This window comes from Catharus ustulatus, chromosome 15 (assembly GCF_009819885.2).
Source record: "Catharus ustulatus isolate bCatUst1 chromosome 15, bCatUst1.pri.v2, whole genome shotgun sequence".
Lineage (NCBI taxonomy): Eukaryota > Metazoa > Chordata > Aves > Passeriformes > Turdidae > Catharus > Catharus ustulatus.
The window spans coordinates 6,392,741-6,412,375 of NC_046235.1; positions in this window are offsets into that span (position 1 = coordinate 6,392,741).

Genomic DNA, 19,635 nt, shown 5'->3' on the forward strand with positions numbered 1-19,635 from the left:
TGTCACAAGCCAATAGTGGCGCAGAAGACTGAGCTGAGGTGCCTGCAGAAGACTTGGCAGATTATTAAATGAAGTGAAAGAGTAACTCCTTGCAAGCACAACTGCTGCTGACTGTTGAATGGTGGGATGTTTGTGTTTATGTGCCTGCTAACACCACTGTACATGATGAGAGTTTCCTGAAGGCTTTGCTAGAGCAATGTGAAGGATGGATGTCTAATCCCTGGCCGATGAAAAGTGGTAGAGTCACTGGCTTTGAAGTGACAGGGAGCACATCCACTCTTCAGTTCTGAGTGTTAACTGCTAGGCAGAGCTTTTATATTGAGCTTAAGATGAAGTACATTAGCTCTGCTTGCAAATAATTTTAACTATAATTTAAGAAATTTATCTAGCTAAATTTTTCTTCGTTGGATTTATCTACTAGTATGCCAGTGGAGTCTTGTACCACAGAATAATGCTTCCTGCTTTCTATACCTGGTAAGCAGGAAGCAGTGGCATAGATGGGCCTTGGAGGTGGGAATCTAAACTCAGTCAGTATAAAAACATAATCACGTTTTCAAAGTACATAGGCAGCAAACTTCTGATGAGATGGCGAAGGTGTTGGAGGAGTAGGTCTGCATGCAGTCCAAGGTGTAACTGCAGGCTAAATGTGCTGTATTGTGTGTGACCGCTGCCTTCTCAATGTGCAAAAGGAGCAAGTGGCACTTTTCACTTTACACTTTTGTGCAGTAATTTGTTTGTAGTACAAATATACCTTGTGTGCTGAATGGTGCCATTTTGGCACCTGCATATCTCCAGGCACTCTGCAGATGTTCTCTTTGTAGGGAATGTGTAGGTTAAAGCATCCCTACTGGTCATTTCTTGTCCCTCAAGTAGTGGGGTCCACGAGGGACTGGCTTCTTCCTTTGAGGCCCCTGGTACATGCATGGTTGGAACACAGTGGTCAGTGACAGGAGTTCAGGAATCTTTTCTTAGGAAGCGGACAGGGAAAACACCCCTCTCGTGTTTTGCTGAGCTTTGTGGCTGCCTGGAAAACCTGGGCTTCATTAAGCATGCAGCTGTAAATTGTCAACCTACCTGAAACAAAACCAATACTGATTAGTTAAATATTTATGGACTCCTGGCTGGATATTTATTATGTTGTAACATAGTATGGTTTTCAAGTTAAAGTTGTGAAATAAAATTAATTCTGATCTTGGCTTGGGAGACTCTTCCCTAGGAAGCATTTACACTTGGCTGGCTGCTGATCTGAATCAAGCATGAGTCTAGGTCTGAGGAACTGCAGAAGCATGGAGAATTATAGTAGCATTCTGTTTGCAAACCTTCTATTTACCATTTATCATGAGGTTTGTGAATATGTGTATTGGCCAGGAAGCCTAGTGCTGTTCTCCATGTGCACTGGATGTTTGTGGGAGGGAAGTCTACATTTTGAAGCATTGACAGGTTATCTGTGTGCTGAGGTCTCAGAGACAAGGGGCAATGCCTTTCCTTTTCATTTTGGGTACTCTTCATTACCTTTGGGAAGCACAGTTTGCAAACTAAAAGGCTGCTTTTCAAAATATCTGTTTTGAATAAAGAGAGTTTTACGTAAGGTTAAATTTCCGTGTTGTTATCTGTCTTAACAAAATTGCTGTTGCTTCTGTCAGTTTCTTAGGTGTCACTTCTCCCTTTTTGATTTGTTCCTTGCTTCCTGTAAATGAGCTTATACATTATGCATCTATAAGCTCTTTTTTCATATTCCTCTGCAGAATAACTTAAAATATGTGGCAATCAGTGCTGCTCAGAAAAACTGTCATATTTGTGTTCCCAGACTTCTAGGAAGGTTAAAACCCTGTAGCTGACTCAAAGGTGATAGCATTCACTGTAATGGATTGCACAGAAAATCAATAGGAAAGAACTAGTGTTTGAAAATGTTATTACAAGGTAATGTCAGATTTAAAAATATCTATCAGTAAGATTGTTTTGGCTGGTGATATGAGAATGTGTGGTTCATGCAATTACTCTGTGTGCAGTTTCATTTTTCTTTCAGGGTAATGAGCATCTTTACACTTCACTGTTTCATACCTTTCTTTTTTTACATCAAATCTGATTTAATTGTAACATGGAACTTTTTTCAGACTGACAGGGGAAGACCTATAAAGGCTGTCTTCATAATCATGGCTGTGAGATAAAGACCTGCAGCACGTCAGATGTTTGTTTTTCTTCCTTTCAGTGCTCACTTATTGAATGTATCAGTTCCTACTGAGGAAAATAATTTAAGGAAGCTATGAATTACCAAATACTGCTTTGTTTATCCCAGTAGATAAACAGAAAATGTGCTTCTTGCTTGTCTTGTAAAAAAAGTATGGTTTTGTTAGGAAGTATTTTAGAACTTCAAGCAGAAATCAAAGGACTGTCAACAGCTACCTCCATAAACTTGGCATTAACAGATAATGTCTTGATTTACCTGAGAAAAGAGTAAGTTGAAAAACTGGCTAATAGAAATAATCTGAATGTTTTTAATGTGAACTACAAACAATATAACCTGTAATTTGTAAGGTCCTATAGTGCTAAATTATTCTGTCTGGCAGGACTAGGTAGCCAGGATGGTGTACTATCAATTACTTTTGTCTCTCCTGGTCCAAGACTTTTTAACCTCTTGCCTACATTTGTGATTTCCAGTACTTGCTATGCTGATAAATCTCCTTGGACCTGTGTGCCTCAATCAAGAGCTGCATTGCATTGTATTGAAGGCCCATCCTGCTGCTAGAAATGTGTAAGGAATTTATGCCCTGCCAAAGATTTTCAGCTCTCTCTTTTTATTTCCTTTCACCCTGAGCTTTACCCAAAATCTGCATTGCTGATTCCCTGCTAAGCAGAAGCATGTTCAAATGCTAATGGCACCATTTGTAAATAGGCCGTAGATAATGAAGAATTTACTGAAGGAAACCATTTTGGGCACTTGTATTCAGTTCTTCCCTGGGCATAGAAAGTTATTAACACCGTACCATCCAGCCAGAAGCTATGATACTGATGTGTGCAGTCCTACCCCCCTATTAGTACCTATTAGTCATCGCTGCAGCAGGCACTGACTAGACATAATGCAAGAACTCCAAGTTTTAATAACTGGTAACTTGTCAAAGTTTACCTATGAGTGAAGGATAAATGGCAGCTTTCTTGGTGAATCCCTAAATCCTCATTCAGTATCTTTCATCAGAAGCAAACTTGGCTTCTCTTTTTTTTTTTTTTTTTTTGTTTTTGGTCACTCTTATTTGGAACACCTCTGAGACAGCACTGAAAGCCAGTAGGTTTCATAAAGTACTCATGGGAGGTTATAAGCTCTAACTCATTGCAGTGTTTACTTTGTAACTGTGAAGGCTATTCCTATGGGCAGGCAAAAGGGATTTAGAAAGGAAGATCGAGATTTTATTTATTTTTTTATTTATTATATTTAAAATTAAAAGTCTTTGAACAGAGATCTACTGATCTGTTCAGAAAATCTCAAGTATTTTCTCCATGTGATAGGAATCACTTATTTATAACAGGTAGTTATTGGACCTACTTTTCCCCAGTAGGTTTGGACAACTGAACTTTCTGCATATCCTCCCAGCCCATAAAAAATGTGGTTTGAGTCTATGAGGTACTAAAAGAAACAGGAAAGAAATGCTTTTTATAGTGCCTACCATGTTGTAGATGGCCTCCTACATGCTTTCATGTAACTTCTCATGTACTAAAAATAGTATTTTAAGGGTAAAACTGACACAGTGTTCAATGTGTTGTGGATATATGTGAACAAAATATTGCAGAAGTACATTTTAAGTACCTAAGTGACTTATGCTTTAATGGAAACAAGAATTTCAATAGAAGACAGCCGTCTTTGGCTGAAGAAGAAAATATAAGTTCTGGCTTATTATACCTATAAACTAGGAAGAAATAAAAGGTTTTACTGAAAGTCATGCAGACCTGCATTGAAATTTCCTCATCTTCATTCATAACGTTTCAGTTTATAGGATGCTTTGGTTTGTAGTTTAAAGTTTACTGAATGCTTCAATTTATAGAGAAGAACTTTACTGGATGCGTGTGTTTTTCTGAAACCTCCTGCAAGTCTGCAGCCTGTCTTAGTTTTCTTGACTGATTTGTTGAAGTCCTCTCTCACCATCCTTCTCAGGGCTGTCTTTCTAGTACAAGTAGTTTTATGCTTTTGTGACTTCTGTGAGGTGATGATGTGACCAGAATTGTTTTACATGCAGAGGACTTGCTTTTCCAGATGTGTTGCTGAGCATTCACTATGACAGCTGAAGTCAGCACACATCCAGCATGTCTAAAACTTAAACCCTGAGGCCCAATCCACCTTTTGCTGCAATCAGTGGAGAGACTCGCATCAGTGGGAACTGGACTGAGGACAGAAAGTCTTTTGAGGCAAAAGTCAGAGTGGGAATATAATGAAATACAACTCCAGTGCTGGCTGTTGTCCAGTGCTGGCTCATCTGTGCTCTGTGCCTTTGTTTACTTGGCTTTGTTTCTGTGAGCAATCATTTTAGCACTTTGAAATACAACATTTTGAAAGCTCCTTCTGGCACAAGCTCTAGAAGTGTGTGAGTGGCCATGTTTTTTTGTGTCTTTTGGATGGTGTTCTGGGAAAAACTATAAAATTCAAGTGTGCTGTTTCTTGGTTTGAATACTGTGGATTTTGTAGGATTTTTCCTGAGACACAGAAGCAGGCTCTTGCTTTAGAGTAAGTGAACATAAAATCACATAGAGGCTGTTTTGCACTTGTTCCCCTCCACAGTTATTCCAAGTCTCTCTTTAGTGTGCTGCTCAACACAGTGTGTCTGAGCCAGGACTTCTGGTCAGTGTTCAAAAGGGTAATTACAGGTGATGAACCTGAGGGACTCCTCAGTACTCTTGGGCAAACCCTAGAGCAGATGAATAATACTCTTACACCTCTTTTGAATGCAAGGAGCAGGGCAAGGGTTTTCAATGCAGCAGTAAACATTGCAGTGTAACTGTGAGTACTCCTTATATTGAAAACAGCTTCTGTTTCACACCTCACAAGCTGAGTTGCAATGGGACCACAGTCACTTTTAGGCAAAGGGTTTATTTTATCTTTTATTGTTGTTTGGTTGGTTTTTTGGGTTTTTTTTTTTGTTTTTGTTTTCATTTATTTGTTTTCTTTGTTCTATGGTTTATTTTCATGAGTCAGTGTTTCACTACAGGGTGGACACTTCCACAGCTCCTAACTTAGAATCACAAATGAAGCTGATGTTTGTCAAGTCTGAATGGATGGTGTCTTTTCCTACTGCTTATTTAGTGATATTCAAGCTCCTAAATCTATGTTTATTGACAGTTTTGTCAGCTATGAAAAAGAAATCTTACTTTTTGTCTATAAACCCAACAAGTGCCAGGCTCTTGTTTCTTGCATGCTTTGTGCTCAAATGTGTGGCTGAATTGAGGCAGCTGTGTAGAAGGTGTGTTAGTGAGTCTTGAACTGCCTGAGTGAACCAGGTGTGTTCTTACTGAAGCTGTATGGAAGAGAAGCAGAACAAAATAATCTGCCTCTCTGAGACTAAATGCTTAATTGGTGAATGAGAGCTGGCTAAGATATTTTTGACAAAATGCTTTTCTTAGGATAGGCTAATTTCAAGAAAAGTTTGATTTGAAAAGGTTGAGATGTTGATTGTGGTCAGAACTTGGAGGTTGGGTGCCAACCACCAGCGTGTATTTCCTCCTCCTGTGCTTCCAGTTATGGGGAACTTGGCTTGAAGCCTTGGCTATTTGGGCATTTCTGAAGTAGAGATTGAAATGAGTCTTGTCTACATGCCTGGTAATAAACCAGAGGAATGCACTAATATTGGGTCCTTCTGGATCTTCAGAACCAAATTCCATTACTGATTTTTAAAGGTCTCATCTTCAATAATATTGAGTCTATGCTGGCTGAAACAGATGTGGAGAACCATACCCCTAGACTGCTGTAGCGTGTGTGAATATCAAGAGGTGTTGAACAGTCCTACGTTGTGTAATATGAGTCTCCTTCCCTGGAGTACCAGAGGAAGTCTGGGACATTGTCCCGGTTTAAAGGGACAGTATTACCAGGAAAAGGAAATTCAGGAACTCTCAGGCACAAAAAAAGGTATTGGTTGGGAATAACAGTTCTTTACTGATATATTTATAAGACAAACAAAACCAGCATCAGCTATATGAAAGAAAAAAAAAACAGTGACAGAACAGAACGGAATTCAGTCCCAGTCCCTTTTTCAGTCACCGATGGCTCTCCGATGGACCAGGGCGGGCGGCTTCTCAGTCGCGGCTGCTGCAGGGGCTGGGAGGCGAGGTGGCCGCACCGCCCCAGGTGGAAGAAAAGGTGAGGAAGGAACTCTGCTCACCGTGGGCATCCCAGTTCCCAGTTGTTCAGAGGAAGCAGGAAGCTTTAGCAGTCCAAATCCAAGAAGCCTGATCCCATCAGGAGAAAAGGAACCTCTCTCCTCGAGTTCGGCCAGCGAGCTGTGAGAGTTCTCCTACCCCCACTGTCCTCTTACTTGCTGAAAAAACAAAAGCAGGGCTCCACCTTTCCCTAATGGGGCCATCAGGTTGCTTCAGTCATTCCTTTGTCTCCAGCTCTTAACAACTAATAGGAGAGCCATCCCGACTAGCTTAACATAATAATGGAAAAAATTTCTAAAACTCGCCAACCCACAACAGACACGTATTGTCACTGCTCTGTTCTTTTTTTCTCTGATAAGCTCCTTGATTACCAGAAGCAAGCATTAGTAAGAATTAGTGCTGCTTGAAAGCATTAAACTCCATTCATCTGATTCTGTAGTCCAGCTAGATGAGTGTTCCCCCAACAGTAAAGGTGTTCCTTGTGCATTCCTCTCTGTTGGGTTTGCTTTTGGCTTTTGTGGAATTCAGTGACCTTAGGGATAATTTGCAGAATGAATACTGTTTGTTCAGGAGCTTATAAAATGCTTGCTAAGGGGTTCTGTAGTCCTCTTGAGGGTTGACTTGGGTTGCAATACAGGATGTGACCAAAAGAACGTGTTCTATCACTATCTGTTGAGACCAGGTGGGGCAGTGATCCTTATCTCCATGGGAGATATTCTGCTACTGGGCCATGCATTGAAACCAGGCAGGGCATTGTTCTTTATCTTTTCACAACCCATCCTTCTCCCAGCGAGGTATCTTCTCCTAATGGCCATTGAGTCCCACTGTGTGACTGATAAAATTACTGCATCCCATTGGAAGTTGCTCCAGCCAGGGGAAAGAGCCAAACCTTTCCTACCAAGATAAAAACTGAGATTTTTTGACACCAAGGGAACCCTTTCTCCACTGGACTCCAGAGGAAAACCGGACTTTTCCACATCATCACTGGACATTCAGAGGGAAACTGCACCCTTCTACAGGAGCACTGCTCCAACTGAGCCACATCTGTCACTGCAAGAGGACTGCAACCACCATTTAATGGGACTGCTGCCAACACCCTGCCTGACGGGGTGTCAGGTTGTACTCTGACTTTGTCAGTGTTTGGGGTTTGTTTTTTGTAGTACTGTATTTTTATTTAAATTTTCTTAGTAAAGAACTGTTATTCCTAATTCCCATATCTTTGCCTGAGAGCCCCTTAATTTCAAAATTATAATAGTTTGGAGGACGGGGGTTTACATTCTCCATTTCAAAAAGAGGCTCCTGCCTTTCTTAGCAGACACCTGTCCTACAAACTAGGACAAGGGTGCTTGAATTATTTGTTCTTCTTTGTTCAGCATTTTGTGCAGTTTGGAAGCTGAGTAAAGCTATTAGAGGAAATTGCCATACAAATGACAATCACTGAGATGGGAGAGGGTAGCACAGAGTAGTAGAATGTGGGATGTGGATGGAGGAAGCATGAAAATAATATTTGTAGTACTCAGTGGTACTGCAGCTCAACTGAGATAGAGTAAGTGTTTATGTGGGCTGAACATAGTGAAGTCAAATATCCTGATTTATGTGGTGTTCATAATGTAACCATAGGTTGATGAAATTCTGTTTTGAGGTGGCAGTGGTCTGTAAAATATGCATGTAGCTCCTGAGCTGACCATCATGAGTCCTTGGATTGCAAAGTCTCTATTTGTCTGTAGTGTTTCTTGAATAGGTAGTAGGTCTTAATTTTCAGACATATTACCCTGCGATATTTTGAACTTTCCCCCACTTCATCTAATCAATGTCCTTCCAATCTACAGAAAAGGGAGGTTTTAGTGTGCTGGTTTCCTCTGTTTGACATAGGAGTCATGTGTGGCAGTGCAAACTGGCTTGTACCTGACAGTTAATTTGGTTATTAAATAGGACCCCTGGCCAAGTCCCATGGGTCAGCCCCTGGGTGGACAATGATAGCTTATATTCAAGTCCAAACAGGGATTTCACCCAATGACATTCTGTCCTAAGCTGCAGACACCTCACTGGTCAGAGAGCTGGGCAGTCTGAAGTCCCAACCCATCAGCTGTCATGAACCAGGAAATTAAAACCCTCTATTTAAGAAGTGTTGAGAAGAGTAAAGAGGCTTTTTTCATATGAATCTCAGAGGGTCATGTCTCTGTCTCCAACCATAACCCCAATTAATGCTATAGGCCTATATTTCAGATCCTGTATAGTAAGACAAAGAAAGGATTTTAAGCGTTCCAACAGTTTCTGCTTAAAAATCAGAATATGATGCCAAGTGGCATCTTGTGTCATTTGCTGCCAAATACCATTTTGCCTCACAGAATTTGAATCCAATCAAGTGGTGTGAAAGCAAAATTAAAAATCGGCATACTGCTGTTACTTAGAAGCTTTCAAGTGCACTTGGAAAACGGAGATAGATAGAAACATTTACTGAAATATCAAATTAAAAATAGGGATTATCTTGCTAATTTAAAAACTAATTTAAAATCAACTGTCTGCAGCAGGGATTCTTGTTCCGTGGAGGATTTGTAAAGTTCAGCTCATGTGGTTTCTGGTGATGTTTTTGTGCTTGGGTTTTTGAAAAATGGGAATGATTGTGGAATAGTCTTCCATGTTTATACATACAGTAGTATAAACTGGAGAGCTGGGTAAAATTTCAACCTGTTTTCTTACTTTACAAATAAATCCAGATGAAAAGATTAAACTCCTTTAGAAATACTATGTAGATACTCTCAAACCTCCCCAAATTAGCTTGTATTTAGTAATGACAAATATTGTATTGGTGTATATACACAAAAATGATTCTATACCTAATGGTATCTCAGTCCGATAAAGTCCTTTGTGTGGGAACTAAAATATTTCTGTAAGTTACAGATATCTATAAACTGGTGAATCTGACTGAGGCTGCCCTGGCACTGTGAGCAGTAACCATTGCTGTCACACTGTGCGGAAGAGAACAATGGCAGTTACATATAGGAATGGATGAGTTTTACAGTTAAGTGTGTGCCAGAGGGGTTGGAGAGTTTGCCTTTGGGGCTGGGCAGGTAGGGGAAAATGCCATATGAGTTTCCTGTGAACTGAGTTTGCCAAGCCAATCAGCTCTGGGTAGAGGTGGTCCAGGCATGTCCATGGTGATGAGGGGCATGGTTGACTCCAGCACCAGGGGAGAGGAGGTGGGTCCGGGGGCCACATGGCATGGCAGCAGGACCCTGGGCGATTTTTTAATGTGGTGGCTTGGAGGCAGGTGTGAAGCGCTCTGACCCAGTACAGCAGCTTGGAGTGGCTGTTGCATACTCCAGCACAGCAGGGTGGGGTGGCACAGAGTGCTCTGACCCAGCACAGCAGCTTGGCTGCGCTGGCACAGGGTGTTCCAGCCCTGTACTGCAGCAGCTCTGTGGCATGGGCTCTTCTCTGACAGCTGCTGGGGATTCACTGCTTGGCAGAGTCTCTGTCGTGGCTGTGGGCTGGCTGCCCGCTGTGACTCCACTCGCTGCTGAGGCTCAGCCTGCTGCCCCCTGCGTGCTGGGTCATCCCCCTTGGCACTGCTGCCCACCAGGGTCACTGCACATGGAGGGATTATGCAATCCACTGCTCTGCTGCCTGCTGGGGTCTGACTGTGCCCTCCTGCCCTGCACCCGCTGGGGCTGGTCCGTGTGGTCGGGTTATGAGACCCTGCTCGATGCCACCCGCCTGGGTCTGGCTACCACCTTCTGCTCTGCTAAGCAAATTGGATTTTATCAGTTTTAGCAATGTCAAGATGAACCTCCAAGGTCTTAAAATTTTAACTGCACTTTGATTGCCTTTTAAAGTGGCATCTATTAAGTGTTTCTCAGTCCATGTCCAATTGTTCATGTCTAATGCAGTCTCTTTAGTTGGTTCCATTCCCCATTTTTTTGTCCATGATACTAAGTCTAAAAGAGTTTCTTCCTCATAATCTACATCCCACTCCTGTAGAAATTCAGCCCATACTTCAACAACTAGATGTTCCATACTTTAACAGAGACAAATCACCAAGGTTGAAATTTTCTTCTGGTTTTCAGCTTTTCTGTTTCTCCAGCTGCGATGCCATTCAGTATTCCTTAGTCTATTTTTGGCGTTTTCTGGCTCTTCATACCTTTAATAATTTCCAGCCTTCTGGCTTTTCATGACTCTAACATATTTTAAAATAATTTGCATCTTCTGGCTTTTCCTGGCTCTAATGCCCTGGCTTTAATGCCGTTTCAGTCTCCCCTGCTCTGTGCGCAGAATATGGCTAAGTCAGATCACAGCCACCAGATACAGTGTTAACTGGGGTCATGACAAACAACAGGACCCTCTGTGATCTCTGTGACAAAAACCCCTTTATTGTTCTGTTTCCTTCTTAAATAGGGGGTTTGAATTTTCTGTCTCGTGACAACTGATTGGTTGGGAGTTCTGACTGCCCAGCTCTCTGACCAATGGGTGTCTGCAGTTTACGATGGAATGTCATCGGGTGGAATCTCCGAGATTGAATATAACCTATCATTGTTCACCTAGGGGCTCATTTATCGAACCAGGCTAATCAAACTGAATTTCTTATATATGGCCAAATTAAATGCTTAGCTACAAGCCAGCTTGTGCCATGGCAGATATGTAAATGTGAAGTGGATATATTACATGTGAATAGTTTTGCAGTGTGGTCACTGGCTGGGTTCTAATTAATTTTCAGATTTATAGACTAGTTTCTTTCATTAATACTGTGTTTTCCTTTTGACTTGCAAGACTACTTCTTTTTCTTCTTGTTTGCATCTTTTCCCAGAAGAGCCCTGTTATTTGCTGAGCAGGTCATCAAGAGGATGCAGATCAAATGCTCTTTGAAAATGAACATCTGGGATATTTTTTAAAAAAATTTTTACTAATTTCTTTTTTTTTTGAATAGTGGTAATTAAATTCATGCAACGTTTCATTTCCTGCTCATACTATGTAGCGGTATTAGGTGTTTTTATGCTCTGTCACTCCTTTCTTTTTTTACTTTTCTATTTATGGTAGCTCTTTAGAAAACATTTTATCTTAATAAGAGCAGCCTATCAAGCACGAAAGCCAGCAGACTTCACAGTATCACACTCTCCGTACAGGAGTTCATCTTGTTGCTGCGACTGCTTCATTCCACACTGCTCTGACAGTGTAAAATGAGTTGTTTTTAATGGCTGATGTTTGAGTGACAAAAGTAGAGGAAGTGCCCGTGGCTCATCAGAAAATGACACGGTTAGAACCAAGTGAGCAGACGCACAAGAGGTTACAGAGCTTTTAGGGAGGAATGTGCTGAACACCAGCACCTCAGAGCATTAGCATTCCCTGTTCATTGCACAGACTCTTTAAAATGCCATTTACATTGATGATGGTATAATTGACATGGTTCCCTGAGGAACTGTGAAGACTATAGGAAGCTTAAATCTCAGGAAAAGTCATCTGTTCTTGGGACTGTTTTATAGTCTGACATCTCATTGCTGGCAGGTTTTGCCTTGTTGTATGTTATCATTCTATTAATAAACGACCATCAGTATTATGGCTTTTCTCAAGTTCCCAGCAGTATTTTTGTTAAATCTAATTAAACATTAACGTGCTAATTAGCATTACCATGTCATTCTATTGGATATTTGATTTCATATTTCTGTCTTGAATGGCTTTTCCGAAAGATATAGTGAAATAAACTTATATAATGAAATTATTAACTTACATAAGGTTTCATTATTTTAGCAGTAAAAGGAGTAGGATATGCAGTAAAAATTCTGTATTTGGTTTCCATAGCTCTAAAGGCCAGGGGTAAGGCAAGTGTACAAATCAATGATTAATAACTACGGAACTAAGGAACTTAAAGTGTTAAAGGGATTTGGGAATGAATACATGATTTTTATGTCCCCGTGTTATGTATTCAGTGAAAAGATCTTGGTAATGAAACCGATATCAGAAGAAGTAGGAGAAGTGCTGGCTTAATGAATCTGTGGCATGTGTGATTGCTTGTCTTTGGAAACAAAAGCTTTAATTTCAATTCAGTAAAAGATACTGAATGAAACTCTGATCTGATACTTAAGTGCAAATTTACTGTAATTTCACTGAAGGCTTAACTTAATCCTACACTAAACTACCACCAAAAATTACATTACGTTTTGTTAGTCCATATTCTTTTAACCTATAATTTAGGTGAAGCCCCTTGCTCTGAAAGGAGATACTGTGTGTTAAGCTCTTTCGGATGAACATTGGACATATTGGTAATTTTAGGCACTCCAAAGGGAAATTGCAATGGTGAACAATTTTGAATCCTTATTTTATGCAAAGGTTAAAATGCAATTCCTGAGCAGCAAAAGATTGCAGTTTAGATTTCAGCTTTTGGTATGGGAAAAAGAGGCTTGAAAACAGTTAGTAATTATATTTAGTGAATATTGATCTTAAGTGTGTTAAAGACACAAACCAACCACATTATGCATCAAATTATGGAAGGGAGAGGGGGAGGAAGGTCTCAAAGTGATTTTTTTGGTGCAAGTTTTCCCATGATTTTGTCCTGAATTCTAGGTATTTTATGTTAATTCTGACAGTTAATGAATTATTGAAGGTTTAGAAGTGCCTGTACAGAGTAGAGACTGACAAAGGATTTTCTTTTTTGAAAGTATAAGTGAGAAGGTAGGAAGACAACATTAGATGATTGTGGAACGAAAAGTGGAAAGATATGGAGTAACTAGTGTTAAGGTAGATGCAGTTTATGACACAAGAACCTTGACAAATTCAATCTCATAGGCTTTTTTTTTTCTTTTTTTGACATTTAGAAAAACCACAGCAGTGTTTTTTTACAGGTCTAATAGTGATTGTTGCACCACTGGAAAAGAAGATCAAAGCTGGAGGTATAACATAAACAATTCAGGCACTTCACAAAGGTTGTCTGACACACAGCAGAGGGAATGACAAAGTTAACCTACCACATTTAGTTCCCCTTTCTTTCTCTCTCACAGTGTTTGCACTGTACCCTTATTTGTCTGAAAATTAATTTCATGTGTCATCTACCAACCAGTGCAAGAAACACAGTGTGGTGTGTGAAATGATTTAATATTGGTGCTTCAAATCTAGTCGTTCTTTTCTCATTTTAATGCTTTTGAATCTATTTATGCTATCATAGGTTAAAGGAGATACTCGAGAATAGGGAGCTTGATTCTGTTTATTTGTACTTTCTGAAAATATACTAAATACTTAAGGTATTAAAGAAAATGGCTTTCTATAATTTGTAATTTTCAAACTTCTGAATTACACAAGAAATGTGAATTGTCACAGTCACCCCTTGGCATGTTCCCTCTTCCTATTTTTGTTCAAGTAACTTCTACTATTTGCAATTGTAATTCTCTTTTTGCATCTTGCCCTGCATTTTCAAGGAGCTAGTGCTGGAAAGAATGACCCTCAGACTATTATTTATCACAAAACATTTACCAGTGTTGGCTCTGGTAATTTAATTTCCCTTGCCTCAGGTATCTGTATAATTTCATGGAATTGCATTTTTCATGTCTCCTCTTATTGGCTGTTGAGCCGTGGCTGTATTGCACCCTAGCTGAAGAATGGGATGCAGGGGGGATGAAGTGTTCCTGACATTTCTTGAAACAATCTGAAAAATTATTAGTACCTCTAGGAATTTTTAGAATCCATGTTCTGTTAATGTCTAATAAATTATTATTCAAAGCTTAGACTTTTTCCAAAGGGGTGGGGGAAGGAAATTGTCATATCACAGAAATTGCTTACCGATTTGCACTGTAGCTTATTAGTACTGCTGTGTTTTCAGTACTCCTGCATGCTAGTTTAGAAGAAAAAAAAGAAACTCCTTTTTCCTATCTTTATGCCACACTGGGGAGAAATTATTTGGTTTTTTTTTTCTTTGTATTCTTGGAATAGACATCTGTTTGAAATTATACCTGACCTTCAGCAGCCTTGTCCTAGGAACTGCTATGGATTTGTTCTTATCACACTGTGAAATGGCTCTCAGTTTAAAACCCCACCCAAAGCCAGTCAACCAAAATACTTCCTTGCCCATGACTGTGTTACTAGAGCCTGCATGACGGTGATTCTGAACCTCTACTTTATCCAGTACTGATTCTGGTTTTGTCTTTTTTTTTCTCCAGGAAAGAAGGAAATTCTAAAAATATTAAAATAAATATTTTGGGCTAGACCTTTGTAAGTGACTGATGACTCAATTCAAGCTTTTCAGGCCAAGGATATTTTCTCTGGGATGGTACCTACCTGCAAAGTAGGAATTTGGATTTCTCAAAGAATATCATGATAGAACAGTTAAAGGTGAGAGGTGTTAAAGTCAGAACTGTTTGGTGAGTCTTCAGAGACTTCACTTCAACTTTGTGTCCTTCTTGTACCACAAGTCCACAAGCACTTGGCAGAAGTTTGGATTGTTTGCCCCAACCATGAGAGGTTTTATGTTTAATATGTAGTTTATATGGTAACTGTGGTTCATGCAGTTTTCTTGGAAGAAAACACTAGAAGATGGAGCTTTCCCTTTTTGCTAGACAAGGAAGAAAAATGACATCTCATTGCTTTAAATAAACAAGATGTATAAGGCATCCATATGAAGAGTCACAGACATCTTTTTCCATTGAAGCCTCGTGTAAGGAGCAGTTGGATGTTAGGAAGCCAAACTAATCTGATATGGTGGGACATTAACATGGTTTAAACTGGGCCTGGATTCTTCCTTGAAACTTCACTTTCCTTTTCAGCTTGAACAAACAGAAATTCAGTGAACAGGCCCTTGGTGAAAATGCAGATGTCTTGATGGTGGAACACATGTCAATGCAGAGAGCCAAGTGTCCTTTGTTTTCAAGTTGCTAATTATTCACAGAAAAGATTAAAACTAACTACAATTTTCCCAAATGATTTGAATTTAAAGTACATTATGCAAAATGCTGATGTGGTAGAAAGGATTTTTGTCAGTACAAGGCTTCAAGGTTGTTGTGGTATTTAGACTAATAAAATTTAGGACAACAGGTAGAATGGTTGCAAGAAAATACGCTGCAGCAAGGCAGCTGGTGTTGTGATGTGTATCACCTGTGCTCTGTTGTAGGAGAAACGATTTATTGCTGACCTTCTCCCCTTCCTTGGAAGGTGTCGTAGACTTTGATCTCTGATACGTGAGAATTGCGTGCATGTGTGGCCAGGTCACTTAGTTCTAGCCACGTAGCTGTGGTCAGTTTGACTCATAATTGACTCATAATGTAATTTGGATTTCTCAGCCTTCATTGCCAGAAAGCATTAATTATGATCAAACTTGACATTATGAGCAAAAGTTTTGGTTGAATATAATTTTAGGAAGGCATCTGTGCCTTTTGGGCCTTGTTCCCAATTATGCAGGTTGTCTAGAGGATGTTGCTTTAAGCATCCTAATAATACGGTTTTTCATCTGAATTTTGCATATTATAATTTTCTTTTATACAGAGAAAATGGATGTGTCTTGAAGACAGTATGTTTTTCTGGAAGCAGACATGGTGTGCTGTAGGTATAACATGTAGATTGTCCCACTCTGCACTGCACTGATGTGACCCCATCCTGGTGTGCAGTGTTGGGTGCCTCAGTACAATAAGCACATCAGATTCTCAGAATATGTCTGGAGATTATTTTATTATGGGATATTGGTCTGTCTTTTGGGATTTATTAGGAGGCAGGTGTGAAGTTCTTTGATGGAAATAGTGTTAACCTCAGCTGAGCAGGAATGCCAGTACATTTAATGAAGTATGGGTGGTCAGAAACCTTGGATGTGGAGAAGAAAAGGCAGCTGGCTACCTGTAAGGGACATTTGGTTTCTTGCTTTGCTTGGCTTCCCCCCGCCCCTGTATTCTGCAGTCTGAGATACAGGGAGCAGTTGGTAATAGGAACTGAGAGGACAAGGAAGCCAGTGCTGAGGAGAATAAAAGCAATTGTCAAGCAGAGGCAGGTGAGATCTTCTCTTGGGACTGCAAAGTTCATAAATCTGTTATGCACCCTTTGTGGGTAAGGAACACAAGCCTTGCACAGATTTGACATTTATGGGACTGCTTTATCAGCTGTAACTAACTGCTGTGGCCCTTGATCCCTCCTCATTATTTCCAGCTATGGCTCTTGAGAAAAGAGCAAAGGTCCCTGTTATTCTAAAAGAAAACTAGAAATAGAGCTCTGTGTGTGTGTGTGTGTGCTTTTTTGCTTCCTTCTGGTAAAAGGAGAAAAGTAGAAGAAATAAATTTATTCCTTATGCATTATTATGTAAGACAGTTTTACCAAAAATACTTGGGAATTATCTAGGGTGAAAGGAGGGTCATGCTTTTGTCAAAGTATTAACTATTACCCAGTCTCTCTCAGCCTGTGCTTTTATTATTCTTGGATATTTTGACGCATTTTTCTGATAAACACTGGGAAATTACAGAATTGTTGAAGTTGCTGTGATAGTTAAATCATTATGAATCACATACTATGCTGGTTGGCTGGAGCTGTTAGCTCTCCTTTATGGGTGAAGGGGAACTGTATGGTAACTGCTAGGGGAGGCTGTGCTGGAAGTCTACAGCTGGTGCGCACCCCAGGTTCTGGGCTTGTCTCTCAGATATTCACAAGCAATCTGGACCATGTGCTGTGTTTGAGCTTAGAATCATCTTATTCAGGGAAACCTGGTCCCAATGCTTGGGAATAAGCAGAGGTATTTCAATGCAGTCTATTTAAGAACTCTTGACTACTTTGCCCTCTTTACTAGGGAAAAAAGTAGTAATGTTTGCTTCTCCTCTCATCAGAGCTTGCTTGCTATTGACAGCTCTCAGCATTTAGAAGAAAGAGGAATTTGCTAAAGGCACAGGGATTGCAGTTCAGGTATCCCATTTTTCTCCTTTTCTGTCAAAAAATCCCCATGTTTCTTCCATCTTAAAATTTTCTCAATCCCTCTGAGCATAATATTACCTTGCTTTTGAAGAAAAAAAAAAAATTATTTTGAGAGCTCAAACAAAGTGTCATGACTTTCCTAGTTTCAGGGCCCTGTGCTATCACTTGTTTTGTCCATCTGCTGTTGTGTCTGTGGGATTTGTTTTCTGCCCATCAGTGACATCATTCCATTATTTGTGTTCCTGGCTCTGACCAGGCTTGTCTCCTATTAATTTGTTCTGAATCTTTTGCTATTCCTAGTAGCAATTACTCAATGCTTCTCTTTCACCTTATTTCTGCTTAGTGCATTTGATTAGAGTTTGTGTTCTCTGCTTCAAACTGTCGATGGTGGCTGGGGAAGGAAAGGAATGTCCTCATTCAGACAGAATAAACTGCAATGGTTTATACTAACACAGAGCTCACTTCATGTGACTTCTTGCCAACCTGGTTTCACATTGGTGATTTCTCTTGACACTGACACTGCTCAGTTCATGGTTTTTTGCTTTAAGAAAGGCTGCTGCTCTGCTGGTAAGAGTCCTTTCCCGACTGCCTTCCAAGAGAAATCGTCCCTGCTTTTATTTCTAGATTAATTCATAAAGACTGAAAAGGGCTCAGCATCACCATTTGTTTCAGCTGAAGCTTTCAGTGTTCAGGAAGACCTATCTTGTTCATGTCCATCATAGTGTTTATTTCTCTGTTTGAAAATGAGCAAGCTATCTGAGTAAGTCAATGTAGGATGGGAGTCATGGAGCGTTTCACCACTTTCTCACAAGCCACTAACAGGCAGGCGAGTGTATCCAGAAAAAAATGCCCCAGTTCTAAGCTTACCAAATGAAACCAGAGTCATTTAGCCCCCTCTCCCAACCTAGAATTGCATGTCTCTATCCCTCCTTGAAGTGGCTTATCTAATCTAGTTAAAATGTTATGCTGAAGTACACTTGATTTACTTAGTTTTATTAGAATCTTTTTATTATCCTATTGACCATGTTACTCCTATATCACTGGTTTCTGGCACTTGATTTATTGTTGACCAAAGCAGCAGGATGATTTCAGTGTTCTAGGTAAACTGCTAAAATCTCTAATGGTTGGTTAGAAGTTGAAAAAGCAGTGAAAAAGGAAATAGACATTCAATTGAATGTCTTTGTCCTATATTTCTTGACTTCAGAAGATGTGCCTTCTGTGGACAGTGCATAGTTCCTTATGAAGATGCTTTCATTTACTTGCAAAGCTTCTGGATTTTTGATGTGTTATCTAGGAGTAAGTTTTGTGGGTTGATTGACTTCTCTTCATAAAGCATAGAAATACAGAAAATACAGTTCTCCAGAAAGTCATTGTACTGTTGTAAGTCCAGAATCACCAGCTGTTTGTTTGATTTTGCTTCAGGCTGAGTTTGAAATTGCTTGATGCATTGATACATTAAGTGTATTTGCTTATCCTTACAGGGTTGGATCCTGTTAAATGTAGTTAGTTTAGTTTTGAAAAGCTTACATTTGTGGTGCTTCATTGGTAGATGGTATTGGTGTCCTTGTAGCATTTGTTTTTCTTGAGCTTCAGTATATGCTCTGAGCCATGACTTAATGTAGCTCTTGTTTTAAGGATTAGATTTGCTGCTGTGAAGGGCTTTTCCTCCAGCTTGCTTGGTCCCTGAAGCAGAAAAGCGTTCACCATTTAACTGTTCCTTGTGTATGAGGTGTGTAGAATTAACCATTTTAACTCCTTCATGCCTCCTACCAAGTCACATATTGGTCATCACTTTGCCAATTTTTTCTACGTTGTTTTAAAGAGAAAAACATAATGATAAAAGAATTTTTCCAAAATTATGTCCACTCAAAATAAACAGAGCATATATGAAGTAAATCTCTAGTATCTTTCCCCCCTTCCTGCTTAGATGGAATTAGTATTCCTTGTGGGTGCACTGGTGTATAGGCTTTTGTCTGCAGAAGCAGGCATGCTGATAGTTTTTATAAAAATCATTTCAGTGTCAGTCCAAGATAAAACTAGTAATAAAAGTCTCTTTTCCTTCTGAAAGTCATTGTCAGTTTTATTATTATCTTGTCTGCCATGTGTGAGTGTCCTGGTGGATATGTTCTCAGCTTCTACTTTATTTCCAAAATATGAACTATTTAAAAAAATTAAAAGGTAAGAGCATATCACAATCTCCAGGAGCTATAAGAAAATGATAAGAACTGGGGCATGAATATGTAGAAGAATTTTATCATGTCTGCTTAATCTCTCTGTGCCACAGCACAGACCCCTTAACTTTTTCTCCTCTTGAGAACAGTAGATTAATGTTCTGAGAGGAAAAGAAGAGAAAATTGAGTGAGTTTTCATGGAAAATACAACCTGTTTTGTGCTGACTTTTCTTTAGCTCGGCGC